We start from the raw sequence: 20,521 nt of genomic DNA, 5'->3' as shown, positions 1-20,521 counted from the left end.
CTGCCTTGATGTTTATAATAAAAGGAGCAGCCTTCATGTTGTCAGAGGTGTCATATCAGACTCTGCCACCCACGTTTGACAAAAGCTGGGTGGTAAGAGACGCTACTCTTAGGGACTGACCAAGGGCCTTGAAGTTCATCCACGAGGCTCCCAGGTATGCCTCCAGGAGGATAATGAAAGCCGTCTGAACAGGGGATCTTGCTCAGATACAATGAGGAAACACAGAGTTAAAGTAAACATGGCTTCTTTGTTTCTAATTTGATGATTTCCAGGAGAGGTTTACCTTTTCTCAAATGTATTTGACCACAAAATATTTTTCATGGATTATCTTCTGGGACTAGTGACCAATGACATCCTTTTCAAGAAATCTTTCTCTACATCAGTGGTTCCCCAACTTTTGATCTCAGGACTCTTTGACACTCTTAAATTTTTTGAAGATCCCAGAGTGTTTCTCCTCATGTGGGTTACCTGTAGGTACTGTATTTGAAATTAAAATACAATTTTAAAATGTTTATTAATTTATTTAATATCAATAACAAACCCATATAGAGTGATATGACATATTTTTTGTGAAAATTTGTTTTCCCAGGGACACCTGGGTGGCTTAGTGGTTGAGCATCTGCCTTTGGCTCAGGTCATGGTCTCGGGATCCTGAGATCGAGTCCCACATTGGGCTCCCTGTGAGGAGCCTGCTTCTCCCTCTGCCTATATCTCTGCCTCTCTCTGTGTCTTTCATGAATAAATAAATAAAATCTTAAAGAAAATTTGGTTTCCCAAATAAAAAATAATTTGCAATTTTCTTTAATGTCTGGCGCACAGATTCTCTTAACAGCTAGAGTATCTGCTTCTGCATTCGAGCTGTTGCTATACCACATGTCACGTGGCCTCTGGGAAACTCCATTGTACATACTCATAAGAAGATGAGAGTAAAAAAGGCAAAGAAGCAGGGGCACCTGGGTAGTGCTGTCAGTTAAATGGCCAGCTCTTGGTTTCAGCTCAGGTCATGATCTCAGGGTCCTAGGATGGAACCCTGGCGTCTGGCTCCATGCTCAGTGGGGAGTCTGGCTAGGGATTCTCTCTCTCTCTCTCTCTCTCAATTTCTCTCTCTCTCTGCCCCCCCCCCCCCCATGAATAAATCTTTAAAAAAAAAAAGGCAAGGAGAACCCTCCTACACTGTTGGTGGGAATGCAAACTGGTACAGCCACTCTGGAAAACAGTATGAGGGTTCCTCAAAAACTTAAAAATAGAGCTACCCTATGACCCAGCAATTGCACCTCTAGGTATTTATCAAAAGGTTACAAACGGTGATCCGAAGGGGCACATGCACCCCGATGCTTATAGCAGCAATGTCCACGGTAGCCAAAATATGGAAAGAGCCCAGATGTCCGTTGGCAGATGAATGGATAAAGAAGATGTGGTATAGACGCACAATGGAATACTACTCAGGCATCAGAAAGCATGAAATCTTGCCATTTGCAACACAGTGGATGGAACTAGAGGGCATTATGCTAAGCAAAATAAGAGAAAGAAATACCCTATGATTTCACTCATGTGGACCTTAAGAAACAAAACAGTTGAACATAGGGGAAGGGAAGGAAAAATTAAGATGAAATCAGGGAGACAAACCATAAGAGACTCTTCACTCTAGGAAACAAACTGAAGGTCACTGGAGGGAGGATGGGTGGGAGGACGGGGCAATTGGGGGATGGGCATTAAGGAGGGCACGTGATGTAATGAACACTGGGTGTTACATAAGACTGAGGAATCACTGAATTCTATCTCAGACTTGGAAAAAAAAAAAGCAAAACAGCTTTAGTGGTATTATAAAAGTCCTTTTTGCCATGCTGATCTCCTGAAAAGGTCTCGGAGACCCTATAGGCCCCTAGACCTTGCTCTGAGTCTAGTTGTGTTTCTCACATTTAGTCAGACCTGAAAATTGTGTGTCTAGTTTGCACTAGTTGCTTGCAGCACACTTGTAGTGAACCATGCTTTGTCATGTCCACATGAAGGGAGGCTATCAGGGAGAGTGATCGAGAATTTTTTATTACCAAAATGAAGTTGGATCCTTCGTTTTCAGCGTCAAACAATATCCTCTTGAGGAAGGTTCAGGCTGACAAGTCTTTACTTCTCAGAACCAGAAATAGCTACACTGCCCAGCAGTCACTCCATCTACCCTGTGAGCCTCGTGTGGGTAGCTTGTTTCCCTCTGGCTGGCAGGAAGCTCAGCCACAGTTGTGCTCCAGCTTTTTACAAAGTACCTAAGCCCTTGTGGAATTTATGTGGGCCACCGCACTCACTTTATCCTTTCCCCCTCCAGGCCTTGTCTTCTTTGCTTTCTCACTCCAGTGTCCTATCCTGTACGTTAGATCCCTCGTTTGAAAATGAGGCGGGGGTGGGGGGGGTGGGTAAGAAAATGAGGCGGGGCATAAACAGTATTTATTCAGTTAGAAACCACTAACAACCTAGGAAGGGAAATGAAGTCACAAATAAGATCGAGATGATGCGGAACATGAAAAGTGCCCTCCCAGATGTTCGGGGTGTCTTCCAACACTGGGCATTCACCAGCCCTGGGCCCCTGTAGTTCTACTCCTGATGCAGCAGAAATGCAATTGTAGATTCATCCGTAGACATGTACCAGAATGTTCACAGCGGCCAAATGCCCGTCAACAGTACAATGGAAAAATAAGCTGTGATATATTCACATGATGGGATACGATACAGCAATGAGAATGAACAATACAATGAAGCCGCAAACAGTGCTGAATAAATGAAGCCAGTTGCAAGAGTACTTTTAGATTCCATTTGGATGAATAAAAACAGGATAAATTAAGCCATGCAGTTAGAAGTTCGGGACGGTGGCTACCCTCGGGAGGGGGGAGGGTTAGTACCCGGGAAGTGCTAGAGGCGTCTTCACGGGGCTGCTAGGTCCTACTTTTTGATCCGGGTGCGGGTTACACGGGTGTATTGAGTTTATGGAGACTCCACTGAGCTGTATGAGAAATTCACGTTCTTTTCTAGATGGACGTCATCCTCAAAGCTTTTTTAAAACCGGTGCAGAGATTGGCTTGAGAAGAAAAAGAAGTTGAATCGGGAACTTTCCAGAGAACCATGCTGTTCAGTGGAAGGAGCAGAGGCTCTAGGAGGGGCGGTAAAACGTACCCTGTAGGACTGCTGGGGACAATGGGGACCCTGGAGGTAAAGTGGGCCCAGCCAATGCCAGGGCCAGCGGAGGCCAGATCAGTGAGAGCCGCTATGTATCATCAGTGGAGCAGCTGACGCTCCGCGGAGCCGTGAAGCATGCGGGGATTCAGACGCATGAGTGACAAGGGTGTGGACTTAGCAAAGCTACGCAGGTGTGGGGGGGGAGACCGCCCGACGGTGGCCTGGAACAGGCACTCATTAGTGTCTGGAGGGACCCAGTGATCGGTTGACAGAATGAGAGGGGGGCAGACGAAGGGGGCAGCAGCTTCAGACCACGTGGCAGTCACCCTGGACGTCAAGGTCACCCCGATCCGTCCTACTTAATTCATAAACGCCTTCAGATGTGTCCATGGCCACGTGACAGGTGAGTTTTTATCTTTTGAATCTGAATTAAAACCATAAGCTTGCATTGTGGTTTTGTTTTTTCGGGTTTTTTTGTTTTTGTTTTGTTTTTTACTTTTTTAGAGATTTCCGCCTCGGGGGGTGTAGCTCAGTAGGAGAGTGCGTGCTTTGCATGCCTGAGGCGGTGGGTGCGATGCCCTGTAAGGGGCACCTGGGCAACTCAGTCCGTCAAGCACCTGCCAGGGGTCAGATCATGATCCCAGGGTCCTGGCATCTAGCCCCGCGGGGGCCCCTTGCTCAGCAGGGAGCCCACTTCTCCCTCCCCCCCCCCCCCCCGCCCCGTCCCTCTGCCTGCCGTTCTCCCTCTGTCAAATGAATAAATAAAATATTTTAAAAGAATTTTCCAGGGCAGCCCCTGGTGGCTCAGCAGTGTAGCGCCACCTTCAGCCCAGGGCGTGATCCTGGAGACCTGGGATCGAGTCTCCCGTCGGGCTCCTTGCATGGAGCCTGCTTCTCCCTCTGCCTGTGTCTCTGCCTCTCTCTCTGTGTGTCTCATGAAAAATCTTTTTTTTTCTTCATGAAAAATCTTAAAAAAAATAATAATAAAAGAATTTCCCAATGACACTAATTTTATTGTATTTTACAGGGCTGCCGTAGATTGGCGCTTAGAAATGAAAACGGGGCTTGGCCCCAGGTAGGCTGAAAAGCACTGAGCTGGAGGCTCAATACCACGTTCTCAGGTCCAGGCCAGTGCAAGGCTCGCAAGTCCTCACTATGCTCAGCAAGCTCCCCTGCTCCTGGCCTGCCCGAGGCTCCTCTGTTCTGCTGCATGAGCAGATGAGAGCACCCTGGTCTCAACCCGGGAGGGGACTCCTCGGAGAGGCAGAGGCCAGTTCACGCTCCCAGACCTCTCCTGCTCGTGCCTGGGGCCTTCTGCAGGACATGCCCGGCTCCCTGGCACCCCTGTGTGTGTGGGACGGCAGGGGAGCTGAACATGTGCCCCAAGAAGGCATTAACCCCATGGCCACCGGCCCCGGCGGAGGGGTTCCCAGGTGGTGGCCCCTGGCTTGCCCTCCCTGAGGCTCTCCCAGCTGACTGGAAGTAGCAGGGGGCCCTTCACTACTCCCCTAAGTGGCCTTTCCCAAACCCTGACCATCTGAACATACCAGGGAGAAAGGAGGGGTCCCTGCTGCTCCTCAGGAGAGTTGGGGAACAGTCTGCAGCCCTCTCCTCCTCCTGGGGCTCTCTGGGTGGCTGTACATAATGGAAATGCAATGAATGAATGAATGAATGAATGAATGAATGAATGATGCTGTCCAGAACCTTTGGGTTGCAAGTGACAGAAAACCAAACCCAAAATGGTGCAAAAGGGAATTCAGTCATCACAATCCGTTTACATTGCCGTGATCATTTTTTTCAAATACAAAAGTCCTAGGTCACAATCATTTGTGAATGGTTAAGTGTTACACCCAGAGCCCCAAGGAAGAGGCGCTGGATCTCCTAGACAGTTACAGGCTTCATGTCCCCCGGTAGGCCTCAACGGCTCCTCTTGCCAGCACCTCGCTCCCTCTCTCACGGGAACATTGCACCCCTCTTCTCTTCTCCTCCCACTCCCTGTTGGCTTGTCCCACCCCGTCCGTCGCCCTGCTCCGGGTGAAGCTGACTTTACGCGGGAGTAGGCATGTGATCCACGTTTGGCCAGTCCGTGGGTTGGGCGGACTCCTGGCCTGTGTGGTCAGACTAGAGGAGGGTGACGTCTTCACCAGATTCGGAGGTGTTGGCAGCCTTCTTGCCGCCATGAGGGCAGAGCTGGTCTACCGAACGCTGTTGGAGGAGGAAACAGAAGAAAGAAGCCAGGTCCTGATGCTGCTGTTTCCACCTCCTGGATCCACTGGTGTCTGAAGCAAGGAGATTTCTGGATTAATAGTACTGTTAATTTCCTTTTTTGCACCATTTTAGATTGGGTTTTTGTCTCATGCAACCAAGAGGTTTGACTAGGCATCTCACTTATAGTGCAAAGAGTTGTGGGGTGTTTGTTTTGAAAGAGAGAGTGGGGGGCAGGCAGAGGGGGAGAATCTGAAGCAGGCTCCACCCTCAGCACGCAGCCCGACCAGGGCTCTATCTCACGGCCCTGAGATCATGACCTGAGCCAAAATCTAGAGCCTGGGGCTTAACCCATTGAGCCACCCAGGCGCCCCTTAATTTTATGATCTGAATTACTTTTCTGAAATGTGTTTCACATGTCATTTCCACCTTAAATAAAGGATGTTGGACATAATTCAACAGCTCTTTATGACTTGGGTTTGTTGTGATTGTGCAGCTGTGCCTGAGGGGCTGCGGGATGGGTCAGGCGCTTACCTGCTGTGCTGGTGAGCTTTCCGGGTCCCTTATCTCTCTCTGCCCTGCCTCACAGCTGGTAAGGAGCAGGCCCCGGCTTCATCTCCCAGTCTGCAGTGAGATTGGGAAGCACTTAGCCAAAATTTTGGAATCTGGCATCAAATGAAAGTAACCGCCTTTCATGTGGATTTGGAAGCTCTGATACAGTTGAATTGCAAGGGCTTTGTGACATTTTGGCTGCCCCAAGGATATTTTTTTTTCTTTTTGGTTTTTGCTTTTTATTTCTGCATGGTTCTGGATAGATGAGGTTTCCTGATTTTTCTATTGGTTGAGACTTTTACTGCAACAAGCTTTCCAAACACTAGAGGATTGTGCAGTGTGAGCAAGTGAGCGAGGGCCTGGGATGTCTTACAACAGCAGAATTAACTCCGTCGCCTTCAAAGAAGGGACAGAAACCGACAGCAATATTCTGAACCCCAGGCTGACCTTCACCGTGTTTTGCTTCTTTTCTAAAATAGCCCCTTTCTTTTCAACCTCTAATCACACACACTGGCTTGGGAGAGGAGGGGAGGAAAAACAACCAAGCGCGCTTGTATCAGAGAGAGCGGTTCACTTAAGGCAGATGTGGAATCAATTTGGGCAAACGTGGGTCGCCAGCTTCTGAACTTTTCTGCTGAGCATATGCACCCTGGAATACATCGGAGCCGCTTAAGCCTCGTAAATGCGATGCTGGAACATTGGGTGACCATCTGCAAGGGGCATGCGGCTTGCTGCCCTCCGGAGCTGAGGGAAAACCCAGAGGGGCACATCCTCTCTGGGCAGCTCAAATGAAGACAGTTGTGTTTAGAAAAAACATCCAAAATCCAAAAAACCAAACCGAAGTCTGGTTTGGAGATTCCCAGGAAAATGGCACCTCTGATGATTTACCTTGCGGAATAAGCAAAACCTGCCTTCTGAAATGGTGATTTTTTTTTTAAAATTTTTATTTGTGCTCCCACTTGACGTGGGCTCACATTACAGAGATAAAATACCCGAGCACACAACCGTCATTTGGTGTTTGTAACCCAGAGAGCAGGACTTGGCTTCTGCGGGCCCCTGCCTTTTGCACGTTGGTCTGTGGCTCTGGGGGAGAAGTCAGGCAGAGGATGGAGAGTCCCAAAAGGGTCACTCTTGGTTGGTTGTTGTTGTTGTTGCTGTTTTCTCACCAAATACCCGACTCTTTAAAAAAAAAAAAAAAAGATTTATTTATTTATTCATGATACACAGAGAGAGAGAGACACAGAGACACAGGCAGAGGGAGAAGCAGGCTCCATGCCGGCAGCCCGACGCGGGACTCGATCCTGGGACTCCAGGATCACACCTTGAGCCAAAGGCAGACGCTCAACCGCTGAGCCACCCAGGGATCCCCCAAACACCCAACTCTTAACTTCGTTTGGGCTCTCCCTGAACTTTGCACCAGCTCTTGCCAAAACGCAGTGGCTTTGGGTGATGGAGGGACGGTGATCCCAGTGAGCGCCAGTGAGCCCCGGCCTCCTGGATGTGCTTCCAGCAAGGCAAAGGGAAGACAAATAAGGGCGGTTGATTCTCCAGTGTCTAGAATGACTAACACAGTTACATAAACAGAGTAGGTGTTGTGGGCTGAACCGTGTCCCTCAGGATTCACATGTTGGGGTTTTGACCCCCCAGCACCTCTGTATTTAGAGACCGGGTCTCAGAGAGAGGATTAGGATCAAGAGGGGGCATCAGGCTGCGTCCTAATCCTGGTGTCCAGGGAGGAAAGACTGTGGAGACACAGAAAGAAGAGAGGCCTCAGAAGGAACCAAGCCTGCCCATAACCTTGAGCTTGGACTGTGAGAAAATCCATTTCGGTTGTCAAAAGCCGCCCAATCTGTGGGACTTATTATGGTGGCCCTGGCAAACGAATGCAGTGGCTGCATCCGCTGGATGTCGTTGCATCATCTCTCGCGAATATCCTTCTCCTTGCTCAACACAGGAGGCAGGTGAGGCCAGAGAAGGCCAGGGGACTTGGCCAAGGTCACTCAGCTGAGGGGTTGGGGGGGGAGGGCCAGGTGTAGAACTTGGGCCTCTAGGCCGCCCCTTCCACACTCTTACTTCACACGAGGAGGAAATGGCATACTTCGGAGAATCTAGGGTCGCTGTTTCCTTTGGAGGATATTTTGATACATGCAAAATTGTCCTTAAAAAGCACAGCGAGCGAATTTCACCCATTAGGAGATAAAGAAGCTGCAATGACAAAATGCTGAATATTCACATCTAATGAGCTTTCTGTGGGAAACAGCTGCATGGCACATGAAGAATGGACACATTTACTCCTTCTAAAGGACACAGTTACTCGTTCTGGGAGCAATGTGGTGTAATGACATGCCTGGCGCCGTACCTGGCCCAGAGCAGGCTCTCAGTACCTCCCTAACTCTGGACAAATGACATGATTATCCTCTCCAGACCTCTTGCTCGTTGTGCGTAAAATGTGGGGAGGGGCCCCTCATGTTCTAATGGAGAGACCTGGTTTCAAGCTTCAACCTCACTTCGGGATCCCAGGTAAAGTCACCCTATCCCCCTAGGGCTCAGTTTGCCATAACTGTAAATAGAGAATTGATTACAAACTCTCTAAAGATGCCTCTTAGCTGAAAAGCCCTGAGTCTGATGGCCTAGATGCTCCTGCATCCCTTTCTAACTCTCCCAACCTCTGATTTTTTTTTCCAACCTCTGATTTTATTGGTTTTGGAATTGATTTGTTTCAGAGACTGATTTTTTTTTTTTTTTAAAGCCTAAGTAAAAATAAAATAACACTTTCCCTTCAGCCAGGCTAATCCCAAGCAAGCAGCTCAACAGATGAGCAAAGAAGTGTCAAGGAGACAAATAGAAGTGAGGACAACCACAGCAGGGGCGTTCCAAAACCTGTTTCTTTTCAGCCAAAGGTGATCCTTGGACAATTACTCTCACCTGTGGGACAGCAGGTAGAAAAGGAAGACCTGAGAACTTGCTCCGACAAACAAGGAAAGGTTACGAGCAACAGGAAATATGAATTTTCTCAAAGCCTTGTTCTTAGGTTCCGTTTTGAACTTCAGGGGGGTGTCTTGTTCCCGAATGGTTATTTTCCCAGAACTCTTAGCAACAGGTTTAGGTCACCACCCTGACCTCCCAAAGTGGGTGCCCCAGGGCAGGAACCCGGAACGGAACGTAGGTTTCTGAAAGAATGTCACACACAGGAAATGCTGCATTGCGGTTTAATTCTTGATCTGGTTTTGAATATCTTGTGTGTGTTGGGGCGGGGGGGAGGGGGGGGTATGGGTGTGGTAGTAAATAATGTGATTGATTTCTGTTTGAAGCAGAACTTTCCGAAGCTCTACACCCAAGCAGTCAGGTACCTTGGGCAGCCAGGTGCTCTTCCCAGCCATGCCAACCTGGGGAAATGATTTTTTAGAATTGTCCTCTCAGACTTGGTTTCTGAGTTGAAGGGAGAGTCTTTGGATTTTTTGTGATATTCGAGAAATGAGATCTTGGTGTGGATTTGAGTCTTAGAAAAGGCCACAGGCCATTCAGACCAAGACCTGTGGCTTAGAGGGGTTCTCTGGGTCCTGCACGCCCGGCAGAGGAATGCAGCCTGAGACACGTGGGAGGAAGGAGGGAAGCAGAGCATTGTCATTTTGTAACTCCGGGGGAAATCATCAATTCGGGCAATGATCCCCAGTGGATGAACTCCTTAGGTGACAGACAGATGGGGGACTTGGCTATGGGGGGTATCAGGCTGCGCTCCCCCAACCAATGATCAATCTGAGCGCCACAGAAAGTAGGACAGGGTGCGTTTCCCAAAGTGCTGCAACCCCAGCCTGCAGTACCTGCGGGAGGTGTCCCTGCCTGTTGTGCCCCCAGAGCCAACCCTTCCATTTACAGGAAGTGGGGAGGACTCGGGGAACAGGTACAATGACTTCCATGAGACCACAAAGAGGCAAAGGGACACATCCAGAAAGTAGGTCATTTTGCAGGACTACTGACCCCATTTCTACAAGGTAGCCGTGTGAGATAAAGATAGCGGTAGGAGTATTCGAGATGAAAAGAGGGTGGGGAAAAAAAAGATTAAAAGAGACTGAAGAGACATAACAGGCTCACGTAACGTATGGATCTTCTTGAACAAGCCAGCTCTGAAAGGGACATTTCTGCAACCACTGGGGGAATTTGCTTATAGGCGAGGCGTAGGATAATATCAGAGAATCACTCTTAATTTCGCGAGGCACAGTCGTCAATCTGTGGTTATATGACACAGCGTGGAGATGTTTCAGAGCGACAAGAGAGTAGGCGTGAAGAAACGCTGGCCTTGAAATGCATCCGCCAGGAATCAAAAGCAGAGCACATTAAAGATGAAGTAAATGTCGCAGAATCTTGATAATGAATGCATCTGCTTGGGCCACGGGGCTCCTTGTGCTAGCCTCCTTGTTTTTGTTGGAAATTAAAAAAATAAATAATAAACAGTGGGAGGAGGAAGTGGTGGTGACTTTCAAGAACTGGTCACTCTGAAGGTGGGCGTCAGGCCATAGGCTCTCTATGGTCCCTTTTATGTCAGATCATAAATAAATTCCCTCCAAGGGAAAGAGGAGAAAACGGAGGCACTTTCACCTATGTGGGTATGAAGCATGTCCAGGATATACTTTTAGGATAAAGCAAGGGACAGAATAATGGGCCCAGAATACTACTATTCAGGTAAAAACAAAAGGGGGAGAGGGGAGTAAGTCTGCTTTTCTCTGAAAGGACCCACATCAGTGGCTGCTTCAGAGGAGAGAAATGAGTGGCTGGGCCAGGGTGGAAGGGAAATTTACTTGCACACCATCTGCTGTGCGGCCCCTTTCGAATCTGGGACAATATGCACGTCTTACCTGTTCAAAAAATGCAATTAAAAAAAAAAAGAGCCATGCATTTATTTCTCTAGCTTAAGCAGGGCATCTGCAGTCTAAATCAGGTCTTAGACTTGAAGGATTTTAGATTTGGGGGGATGTCTACCTCATTTACGCCTCTCTCTCTTTCAAGGCCTACCTCCCTCAGGACCTGCTGAAGGAACAGGCCTGGGAGACGCGTCTGGGCTGCGGCCACAGCTCGCTGACCAGGCTGAACCAAAGACCCACTCTTCTCTCTCTCTCTCTCTCTCTCTCGTGGACAGGTGCATCACTCTCACGTTTCTTCTTTTAATTAAACACAATTTTTAGTTTTGGCAAAACATACACAGCATAACACGTACCGTCTTAACCATTCTTAAGTATAGAACTCAATAAGTACGCCCATATTGCTGTGCAGCCAACCTGCAGGATTTTTTACATCCTGCAAAACTGAAACTATATCCATGCCACAGCGCCTCCCTGAGCTCCCCAGCCCCTGGCCGCCACCCTTCTACCTCCTACCTCCATGCATATGGCGGCTCTGCGTATGTCAGGTGAGTGGAATCACAGTCTCTCTTCTTGTGCTTACCTTGCTTCACTGAACATCGTATCTTCGAGGTCCATCCATGTTGCAGCAGGTGTCAGATTGTCTTTCCTATTCAAGGCTGAGTAATATTCCAGTGTGGGAGCGCGCGTGCACGCACGTGTGTGTGTGTGTGTGTGTACCGCATTTTGTGTATACATTTATTTACTTGCTGATGGACACTTGGGTTGCTTTTAGCTACCTTAGAGCTTAAATATAATATAGTATATATATATTTATATATATATATATATATATATATATATAAATATATATATAGCTACTGGAAGCCATACTAAGTGTTACTTAGAATAACGCTGCTACGAACATAAGTGTACGAATAACTCTTCAAGACCGTGCTTTTCCTTCTTTTCTGTATATACCCAGAGGTGGGATCGCTGGATCACACACTAATTCTATTTTCTGGAGCCACCTCCATACTCTTCTTCGGAGTGGCTACACCATTTCATATTCCCACCAACAATGCGGCAAGCGTTCCACATCCTCGCTAACCTTATTTGCTGGGGTTTCCTTGTGGTCCTTTTGTTTTGTTGTTGTTTTTGTTTCTGTTTTGTTCTTTTTTGACCCTCAGGGGTGTGAGGTGGTTTCTGTTTGCCTGGTGTCGGTTGCTCCTTGACCTGATTCCTCCTCTTCAGTCATGCTCTCTTGCCACAGCCGTCACCAAATCTATCAGTTTTGTCAGGGCTTCGAGTTTGCTGAATGTCCCAAGACATTCATTATTGGCTTCTCTGTGACTTTTGGAGGCCAAAGACCTTGCTGACCGACACGTTGTTGTTTCTACTTCAGACAGCTGATCTCCGACACGACGCAGTGGAAGAGAAGAGCCAGAAGATCCCGGGTGGGCAAGCCAACTCAAGCTAGCTCTAGAATGTCCGTTCCTCAGCAAGCTCCTTGCAGGAGGTTTGCTTCTTCTGGTGAATATTTGTTGAGATCTTTGGTGTTGTTTACAGTTGCGGGCAGATTTTAGTAGTCTGCCTGAGGACCAGAGGACCTGAAGTATGAGTAGTGGTCCTTAAGCCTCTCCAGCCTGCCCAGGAATGTATGATGAAGGAAGGCACCATGTGAACATCTGAGGGAAATCATATCTTCAGCAAGAGGGCCCAGCAAGTGCAAAGGTCCTGAGGCCCTGGAGTCCAGACTGGAGGGGCGAGGAAGCCAGAGGGGCCGGAGCGGCACTGTGAGAGAGGGCAGTGGTGGGGATGGAGACAGAGGGAGCAGCCACGGCAAAGGAGGGTGTTCCTTCACTCGGGCTGCCGTAGCAGAGCACCGCAAACTGGGTGGCTTCAAGCAACCAGCTTGTTGTCCGTGGTTCTGGAGGTGAGACATCCAAAATCAAAGCATCAGCAAGGTTGGTTGGTTCTTTCTGGAGGCTTTGAGAGAGAACCCATCCCATGCTTGTCGCCCAGCCTCCGGTGGCTGTGGCTAATCCTTGGCACTCCCTGGCTTGTAGACGCATCCGTCCAGTGACTGCCTCTGTCTTCACATGGTGTTCTCTCCACGCATCTGCGTCCAAACTTCCCTCTTCTGATAAAGACACCAGTGATCTTGGATTAAGGGCCCTCCCTTCTCCCCTATGACCTCATATTACCTAATTGCATCTGTAGCACCGCCTCCACCCCATTTCCACATAAAGGCACACTCTGGGGACCTGGGGGTCAGGACTTCAGTGTATCTTGTTGGAAAACGCAATTAAACTGACAAAGAAGGGCAGCACTGTGCTGTGCTGAACTAGAGAGCTTCAAAAAGAGAAGAAAAGAAAGAAAAAGAAATCACAGGGTAAGCAGAGGCCTTGCAGTGACAGAGGCCCAGAGATCCCGCAACTACAGCCTCCTTGGACCTAGAAGGTGGGGAGTCTGGGGGCCAGAGCCATCACTGAAGCCAGGAGATGAAGGCCGCAGGAACATGCGCCCCCAGACCTAGGCATGCCGGGCTCCGGGGTCCCACACGTGGGTTGCAATGTGGCGTGGTAGGATAGATGTTAACAGCAAGGACTCTTGAGCTAGACTCCCTGGGTGCAAATCCAAATGTTACCATTTCGAGCCGTGTGTTCTTAGGCAAATTACTTATCCTCTCTGTTTCTTGGTTTCTTTACCTGAAAATGGGGGAAAAGAGGGTTGTCACAGGGTTAACTATGTCCATATGGGAAAAGCACTCCCTCCCCTCCAACCTCCTCATTTCCTGCTGGTAACTTGCCATTGCTGCTTCTGACTTCCCCAGTGCTCATTTTCCACCGACGGAACCCAACTGACAAAGAGCAGAAAGATCCAGGAGATTCCGAGTCCCAGAAGGACAGAGTATGCATCTGGAAGTTAAGCGCAGAGTTAAGGGCACCCTCTCCATACCCTGGGCTGGTCTTGCTGGGAAATCCAAGGCAACATCATGAAACAGAGTACGTTCCCCGGGGCCACTTCTCCTGGGAAGGGGCGATGTAGCAGTTAGTGCTCTGCTCACCCAAAATTCCACGCGCTTCCCACAGTCTGCTTGGGGCCACGCGGCTACTTTGGGCCAACCGACAGGGAGCAGAGATGACCTGTGTCACTTACAGGCCCAATGTGTCCCTCCTCCATCCCTCTCTTCCTCTCCCGCAGTGACACACGTACTTAGGAAACCACGGTTTCAGGACAGTGCAGCTTCAGGATGGGGGAGGAACGCCGAGCCCAGTTTTAACCTAAGTGAGAAGAAACCCTTTTTGGAGGGTAAGCCTCTGAGATTTGGGGGTGCACCTGTTAGAGCAGCATCATTTATCATGTCCTGACTAATACAGGAGATGAACCGGGGCTGGAGAGGCTCCGGGCAGGGGAGAAAAGTCCCAGCTGAGACCTAGAAATATATGGGAAATGATAAATCACCCCCACCTACTTCCATCCTTGGGGGGGGTGGCAAGTTGCCTGTGCTCTCTGTGGTCAGAGTGAGTGGGGCTCGTGAAAGGAGAGGCTGGGGGCAGAGTGTGGGGACCAGACTGAAGGTACAGCGGGCAGGAAAGCCAGGGTGGGGAGCGCTGAGGGAGGACAAGGGAGGGGCCTTTCCAGTGTCCTCAGCCCAGCAAAGGCTCTAATTAGAAATGATGCATTTCAGCAATGGAGCACTTCCTTTTTTTTTTTTTTTTTTTTCAAGGAGCCGAGATGCCAAGGTCAATATTATACCCTTTGAGGATCTATTTGCGTTGTTAACATCAAAGGGTAAGGAAATTTAAATATCAGGCTTTACCTCTGGTGTTTTAAATGAATGCCTCGAACATCACAGGATCCACAAAGGGAGCAGAAGTCCCGCTGCATGAGCCGGACCCAGAGGGCGCAGACCCGGGGCAAGTCCCAGGTGGCAGGCGCGGGACCCTCGGCAGGTCAGAGCCTACAGTCCAGAAAACTCCAGTGGTCAGTGGTAGCGCTCCAGCCCCAGAAACCCAACACACGGAGAGAGACCTGGACGCAGAAGGAGAAGCCGGTCAGCCTTGGCCCGGACCTTGGGGCTGAGGCCTGCGCTGGGGACCTCACGGGCCAGGGTGGAGAGAGGGTGGGGGGGGGCTGAGAGAGGGCACCCGGAGAGGAGGGTCTCCCGCTGAGTGTGGGAGCTGCACTTTCTCCCCGGGGCGCTGCACAGCAAGCCGGCAGCCACCCCCTGTCCTAACCCCAGACACGGGGGCACGGCCGCTGTCCCCGCACCGCCCCAGGAACCGCGGTTCTCCACCTGCGGCCCGGGCGACACGCGTGGGAGGCATTGCCGATAGCTACGTGACCCCCCAGAGCCCTGCAGTCAGAGTCCCAGGGGTGTTGTGAGCCTCCCTGGCGGCTCCCACGTCCAGCTGGGCCTGCAGGGCTCCGTGACAAGGGCGGTCCTCAAAGCGGGGTCCCTGGATGAGCAGCCGCGCTCGGGGGACAGGGTGGGAACGCAGCTTCTCAGGCCTTGCCCCCCCCTACACTCTGACATTCCGGGGCGGGGGCCCCGGCCACCGGTTTTAGCCAGTCCTCCAGGTGATTCTCACACACACTGAAGTTCCAGAACCACTGCATTTGGGGGGAAACAAGGTCGGCTGGGGGGTCTGGCCCTCCCCGCACAGAGGGCCCATCTCTCCGGGAGCATGGAGGGGACACCGTGGTGACAGCCCCTCGACGGCTGGCATTTGGTGGCCACCCCATGTGCCAAGCGCTCCACGTGCCTCATCTCATTTGATAAACCTCACAACATAACTAAGAGGTAGGTGTTAGGATGCACATTTTACTTTTTTTGGAAATGTATTTGGGTGAAGGAGAGAGAGAGAGAGAGAGCGCGCACAAGCAGAGGGAGGAACAGAGGGAGAAGACTCCCCACTGATCAGGGAGCCTGATGTGGGACTCGATCATGACCCCAGCCAAAGGCAGACACCTAACTGACTGAGCCACCCAGGCACCCCCATTTTATTTTATTTTTTAAAATTTATCCATGAGACACACACACACACACACACACACACACACACACACACACACAGAGGCAGAGACACAGGCAGAGGGAGAAGCAGGCCCCCCATGGGGAGCCCGATGCAGGACTTGATCCCAGGACCTCAGGGTTCATGCCCTGAGCCCAAGGCTGATGCTCCACCCCTGAGCCCCCCAGGTGCCCCCTGTTTTACTTTCTCAAGAGGCTGAATCACCTGGCTGAGGACCCAGCCAGCCAGTGGGGCAGAGGCTGGAGTTCCGAGAGCTCCAAGGGGCCCAGCCCTGCCCTGAGGCAAGGACTAGATCTTTCCCTGACAACCTGGAAAGACCGCCTGGCCAGTCAGGCTGCGGGGAGAGAGAGAGGAGGCCTGAGGGGCTGGGTGCTCTGGAGCCTGGGTTCCCTGCCTCCTGCACAACCCCGTGGTCCCTAGAGAGCATTGACACTTGGGGAGGGGGGTCCCGGGGGGGGGTGCTGAGAACCGCTCCCATGCGCCGAGCCTTTGGGAGACCTGTTCATCCCAGCCTCGGCTTCCCTGCCAGCCCCCCTGCACACCACATCCCCTGCGCCCCTCCCCTGCCTTATGGGGAGCAGGTGTTCCGGGCCCCCAGGGCCTCTGCACTCCCCTTGCAGGCTGCAGGGCCCCGTGGGCCCTCTCAGATGCTCTCAACACCCCGATCCAAGAGACACAGATGAAAGCGGTGCCCCCGAGGCCCCAGGTGGCCTGGGCAGGCTCCTGCCCCTTTCTCCACACGCCACATGCAGGGTGGGATTCGAGGGGGGCTGGGAGGAGACGGTATGAATCCATTTTCTCAAGAAACTACTATCGGCCTCGTAGCAGTGAGGGCCCCCCGGAGGAACAGAGCCAATAGATTTTATATCATAAAGGGTGCCGGTCTGATACCAGGAGCAGAGGGAAAAGGGGAAGAGAAAGGGCGGAGAGGGGTCCAATTCTGCTGGAATTCCTGGTTCCAGGAATCCCCAAGCCCTGCCCTTCTTGTGATTTTTTTTATTAATAATGAGCGAATCAATTCCAGCTTTTTTGGCTTAATATGTGTGTGCTTGATTTTTGTTGCCTGCATGGAGAGAGGCCTGAGTTCTCCAAGGAGGAAGCGGGAACAGGGCCAGGAGTAGGGTGAGGCACGCAAGCACCCAGGGCCCCAGATGGAAGGAGGCCTCGCTGTCAGGCTAGGGCAAGTCCACAGCCGGCCTCTCAAGGGAGCGCCTTCTTCCATTCAGCGCCCTTGGCATCTCTTGCCCCCGTCTCCCCGGCCCTGGCTACCCATGGAAGCCTTGACTTTGAACTCACAAATATCACCACCCACTGATTTATTTGTTGATTTGCTAAGCAAGCATTGATTGGGTGCCTACTGAGTCCCCAGTGCTGTGGAGGGTGCTAGAAGGGGCAACAGATGAGGGACAGCGCCTTAGGGACAGACAGCCTGGGCAGGAAGACAAATGTGCCAGAAATAATAACTTGAGAGATGTGTCATAAAGGGCAGCATCTGTCCCAGAAGCACCGGGAAGTGGGTGGTGTTGCTGAAAACTGAAGGAGAAATACAACTTAGATAAGAGAGAGAGAGAGAGAAGCAAGTGCCCACTGGAGTCGTCCCAGGAAGAGGGGCAGCACAGAGCGCATGCTCGGCCACTTTCCGTGTCCACTCAATAAACACTTGTCCAAAGCCTATTAGGAACCAGACATGGGCTAGTCTTCATGGGTTACAGAGAAAAAAAAAAATCCTCCTACCCTCGGGACACCTGGGTGGCTGAGCAGTTGAGCATCTGCCTGAGACTCAGGGCATGACCCCAGGGTCCCGGGATCGAGTCCCACATCAGGTTCCCTGCATGGAGCCTCTTCTCCCTCTGCCTGTGTCTCTGTCTCTCTCTGTCTGTGGACAATGGACACATAAATAAATGGACAAATAAATAAAATCTTAAAAAAAAAATCCTACCCTCAAGGAATTGACCCTAACAGTGAAGGAAGCAGACAGGAGCCCCTGACCATGTAGAGCAATGCATTCTATGGGGTGGGGGGTGGGGTAGATACAGAGCAGGGTGTTCACTTCATCCGGGGAGGGCAAAGGACGGCTTCCGGGAGGGGTACTACTCGCCTGAGCTGGAGTCTGAAGGGGAAGTAGGTATTAGCCAGAGAAAGAAGTCAAGGCCGGCCGGGGAGAGAGACCAGTCCGCGAAAGGCAGGGCGACAAGGGGCCGCAGTGGGACGACTTCAGCAACGGTTAGGTGCCTGGGACGCCCACGGGATGCAGGCTGGGCCCGAAGTCCTATATAGGGTCACAACAGTAGGAGAACTCTGGAGCCGAGTGCCGTCCACCTCCTCTGTCGGTAAGGCCCACGCACCAGCTGCTCTTCCAGCGGGAGCAGGTCACGGCGTCCTCGGCTGAGCGCAGGATGGGCGGCTGGCCTGCATCGAAGGGTCTGCGCCGCGTGGCAAAATATGTCTTTACACTGGAATGAAATTCAGCGGGCGGGATGTTGTTCCATTAGAGTCTGACAAGTGGGAAGGAACTGGGATGGACCAAGGGAACCCCAGATTTATAGCTGGGAGGTACCCCACGCTCTCTAGGGCATGGCTAAGTGGGAACGATGGCAGGCAATTATCTACAGTTTAAAAAAGCGTTTCTCTCTCTCTCTCTCTCTCTCTCATTATCTCTTGTTACCTACAGATGAAAATTCACATATGATGCAATTTTTCTCTGTGCCAGGAGCATCGCCTCTTAGGAAAACAGATGGTCGGACCAGCTGCCTGGCTCGAATCCCAGCTCCACTCTCCGTGTCCTTAGAGGGGGAGTTACTTCTCTCTGCTTCGGTCTCCTCATCCGAAAAATAGGGACACTAATATTATTAGGAGGAATAAATTAGTGCTTAAACGAATGATTGCATGTGGGAAGCACTCTTTATTTTTTTATGAGGATTTCTTATTTATTTACTTGAGAGAGAGGGAGAGAGAGCACAGAGGGAGAGGGAGAAGCAGACTCCGCACTGAGCAGAGAGCCCGATGAGGGGCTCGATCCCAGGACCCCGGGGTCATGACCTGAGCCGAAGGCAGATGCTTCACCGACCGAGCTACCCAGGCGCTCCGGGGAAACCCTCCTTTAAATGAGAGTCATCGGGTGCCCTTTAGCCTCCAGCCATGCCAATCTAAGTGTGGACGGCAGCCTGGCACTACCTGAAAGGTTGTAAGAAATGCAGAATTTTATTGAATGGATCTATATTTTAATAAAGTCCCTGGGTAAAGCTTGAGAGACACTGAGCTAAACCTACACGATTGTTTTGTTTTGTTTTGTTTTGTTTTTGACTGCTCTCCCTGTGGTCCTCGCCAGTCCAAAAACTGGCTTCACCAGCTGTGCCCAGAGAACGGCCCTCCTCATCACCAATATTTGGGTTTGGGATTGGAGCTCACCTCACACCTTCGGCCCATCCTGCAGCTAGCTGGCCCCTCTCAGCCTTCCCAGTTTTGAGAACACTCTTCTTTGCCACTGAATTCCCCAGGGCAGCACACACAACTGTAACTGAAGGCCTGGGCTATTACACTGGAGCACAGTGAAATTTTAAAAAAAAAGTAATTATGTTTTAAATTGTTTTTTCTTAAATTTTAACTTAAAAAAATTTCTTAATTTGCTTTTTTAAGCCCAAGTAACACATCAAAGTTTTAACAGTCCATAAAGACGAAAGAAAGAAAGAAAGAAAGAAGGAAGGAAGGAAGGAAGGAAGGAAGGAAGGAAGGAAGGAAGGAAGGAAGGAGGGGAGGGAGGAAGGAAGGGAGGGGAGGGAGGAAGGGAGGAAGGAGAAAGAAAGAAAGAAAAGAAAAGAAAAGAAAAGAAAAGAAAAGAAAAGAGAAAAGAAAAAAGAAAAGAGAGAGAGAGAGAGAGAGAGAGAAAGAAAGAAAAAAAAAAAACAAAACTAAACAATAGTAATATCCATTCCCACCTCCTTTCTGGAAGTCAACCATTCCTCTAGGGCTCTAGGGTTCTCTTCAGGTATTACATCCATATACCGCCATTTCTTTTTTTTTTTTTTTAAGACTTTATTTATTTATTCATGAGAGACACACAGAGAGAGAGAGAGAGGCAGAGACGCAGGCAGAGGGAGAAGCAGGCTCCTTGCAGGGAGCCCGATGTGGGACTCAATCCCAGGTCTCCAGGATCAGGCCCTGGGTTGAAGGTGGCGCTTAACCGCTGAGCCACCTGGGCTGCCCCATATAGCACCATTTCTTGATTCAGTTATTATTAAACTTTATCTCATGGTGTCCTCTTTGGGGTGTATGAGGAGTTCACTCTTTAAAAATCTATCCCTTTGTCCATCCAGCTCCCCTTCCAGCTCCTTCGTCTGCTCTCCATTTTCAAATTCTGCAGTTCGGGGTGACAAAGGCGCATCAAAGCTGTATTTGTTTGCTGTCTTCCTTCTCCTTGTTTGAGAGTCATCTTTGACACAAGAAGGGAGGGGGAAAGTTATTGATTCTACCGTCTTAAAATTCAACAGGCAAGTGACAGATTCTTTTGTCCCTCTGCAATCTTTGCCAGGGACAAATTCCACGTTCACCACATTACTCCCTCACACGGTTTCCTGAGGGCGTGCCGGCCTTTTCTCCCCCTGGGTTCCCTACAACCTCCACCCCTCCACGTCTCTTGCTTCTCCTGCTCTCATGCTGAGCACTTCAGGCCTCTCCATTTCCAGTTTTTCCCCAGGGATCTGTTTCCACTCAAATGGTGTATTAGTT

General features: G+C 50.3%; 2 long non-coding RNA genes across 2 annotated transcripts; one reads left to right on the top strand and one right to left on the bottom strand.

Annotated features, from left to right (window-relative positions):
* Nucleotides 1-6,871: 6,871 nt before the first annotated feature.
* Nucleotides 6,872-15,320, bottom strand: LOC144302964 (uncharacterized). Its single transcript, XR_013369986.1, has 6 exons — nt 15,058-15,320; nt 14,581-14,792; nt 13,974-14,041; nt 13,567-13,675; nt 11,866-13,465; nt 6,872-7,098 (listed from the first exon to the last, which is right to left on the bottom strand). It is a non-coding gene; the product is annotated as an uncharacterized LOC144302964 (long non-coding RNA).
* On the top strand, nt 14,562-18,675 carry LOC144302963 (uncharacterized). The gene is made up of 2 exons (XR_013369983.1): nt 14,562-15,564; nt 18,468-18,675. It is a non-coding gene; the product is annotated as an uncharacterized LOC144302963 (long non-coding RNA).
* Nucleotides 18,676-20,521: the final 1,846 nt, after the last annotated feature.

This window comes from Canis aureus, chromosome 2 (assembly GCF_053574225.1).
Source record: "Canis aureus isolate CA01 chromosome 2, VMU_Caureus_v.1.0, whole genome shotgun sequence".
NCBI lineage: Eukaryota > Metazoa > Chordata > Mammalia > Carnivora > Canidae > Canis > Canis aureus.
This window is presented reverse-complemented; position numbering and strand designations above follow the sequence as displayed.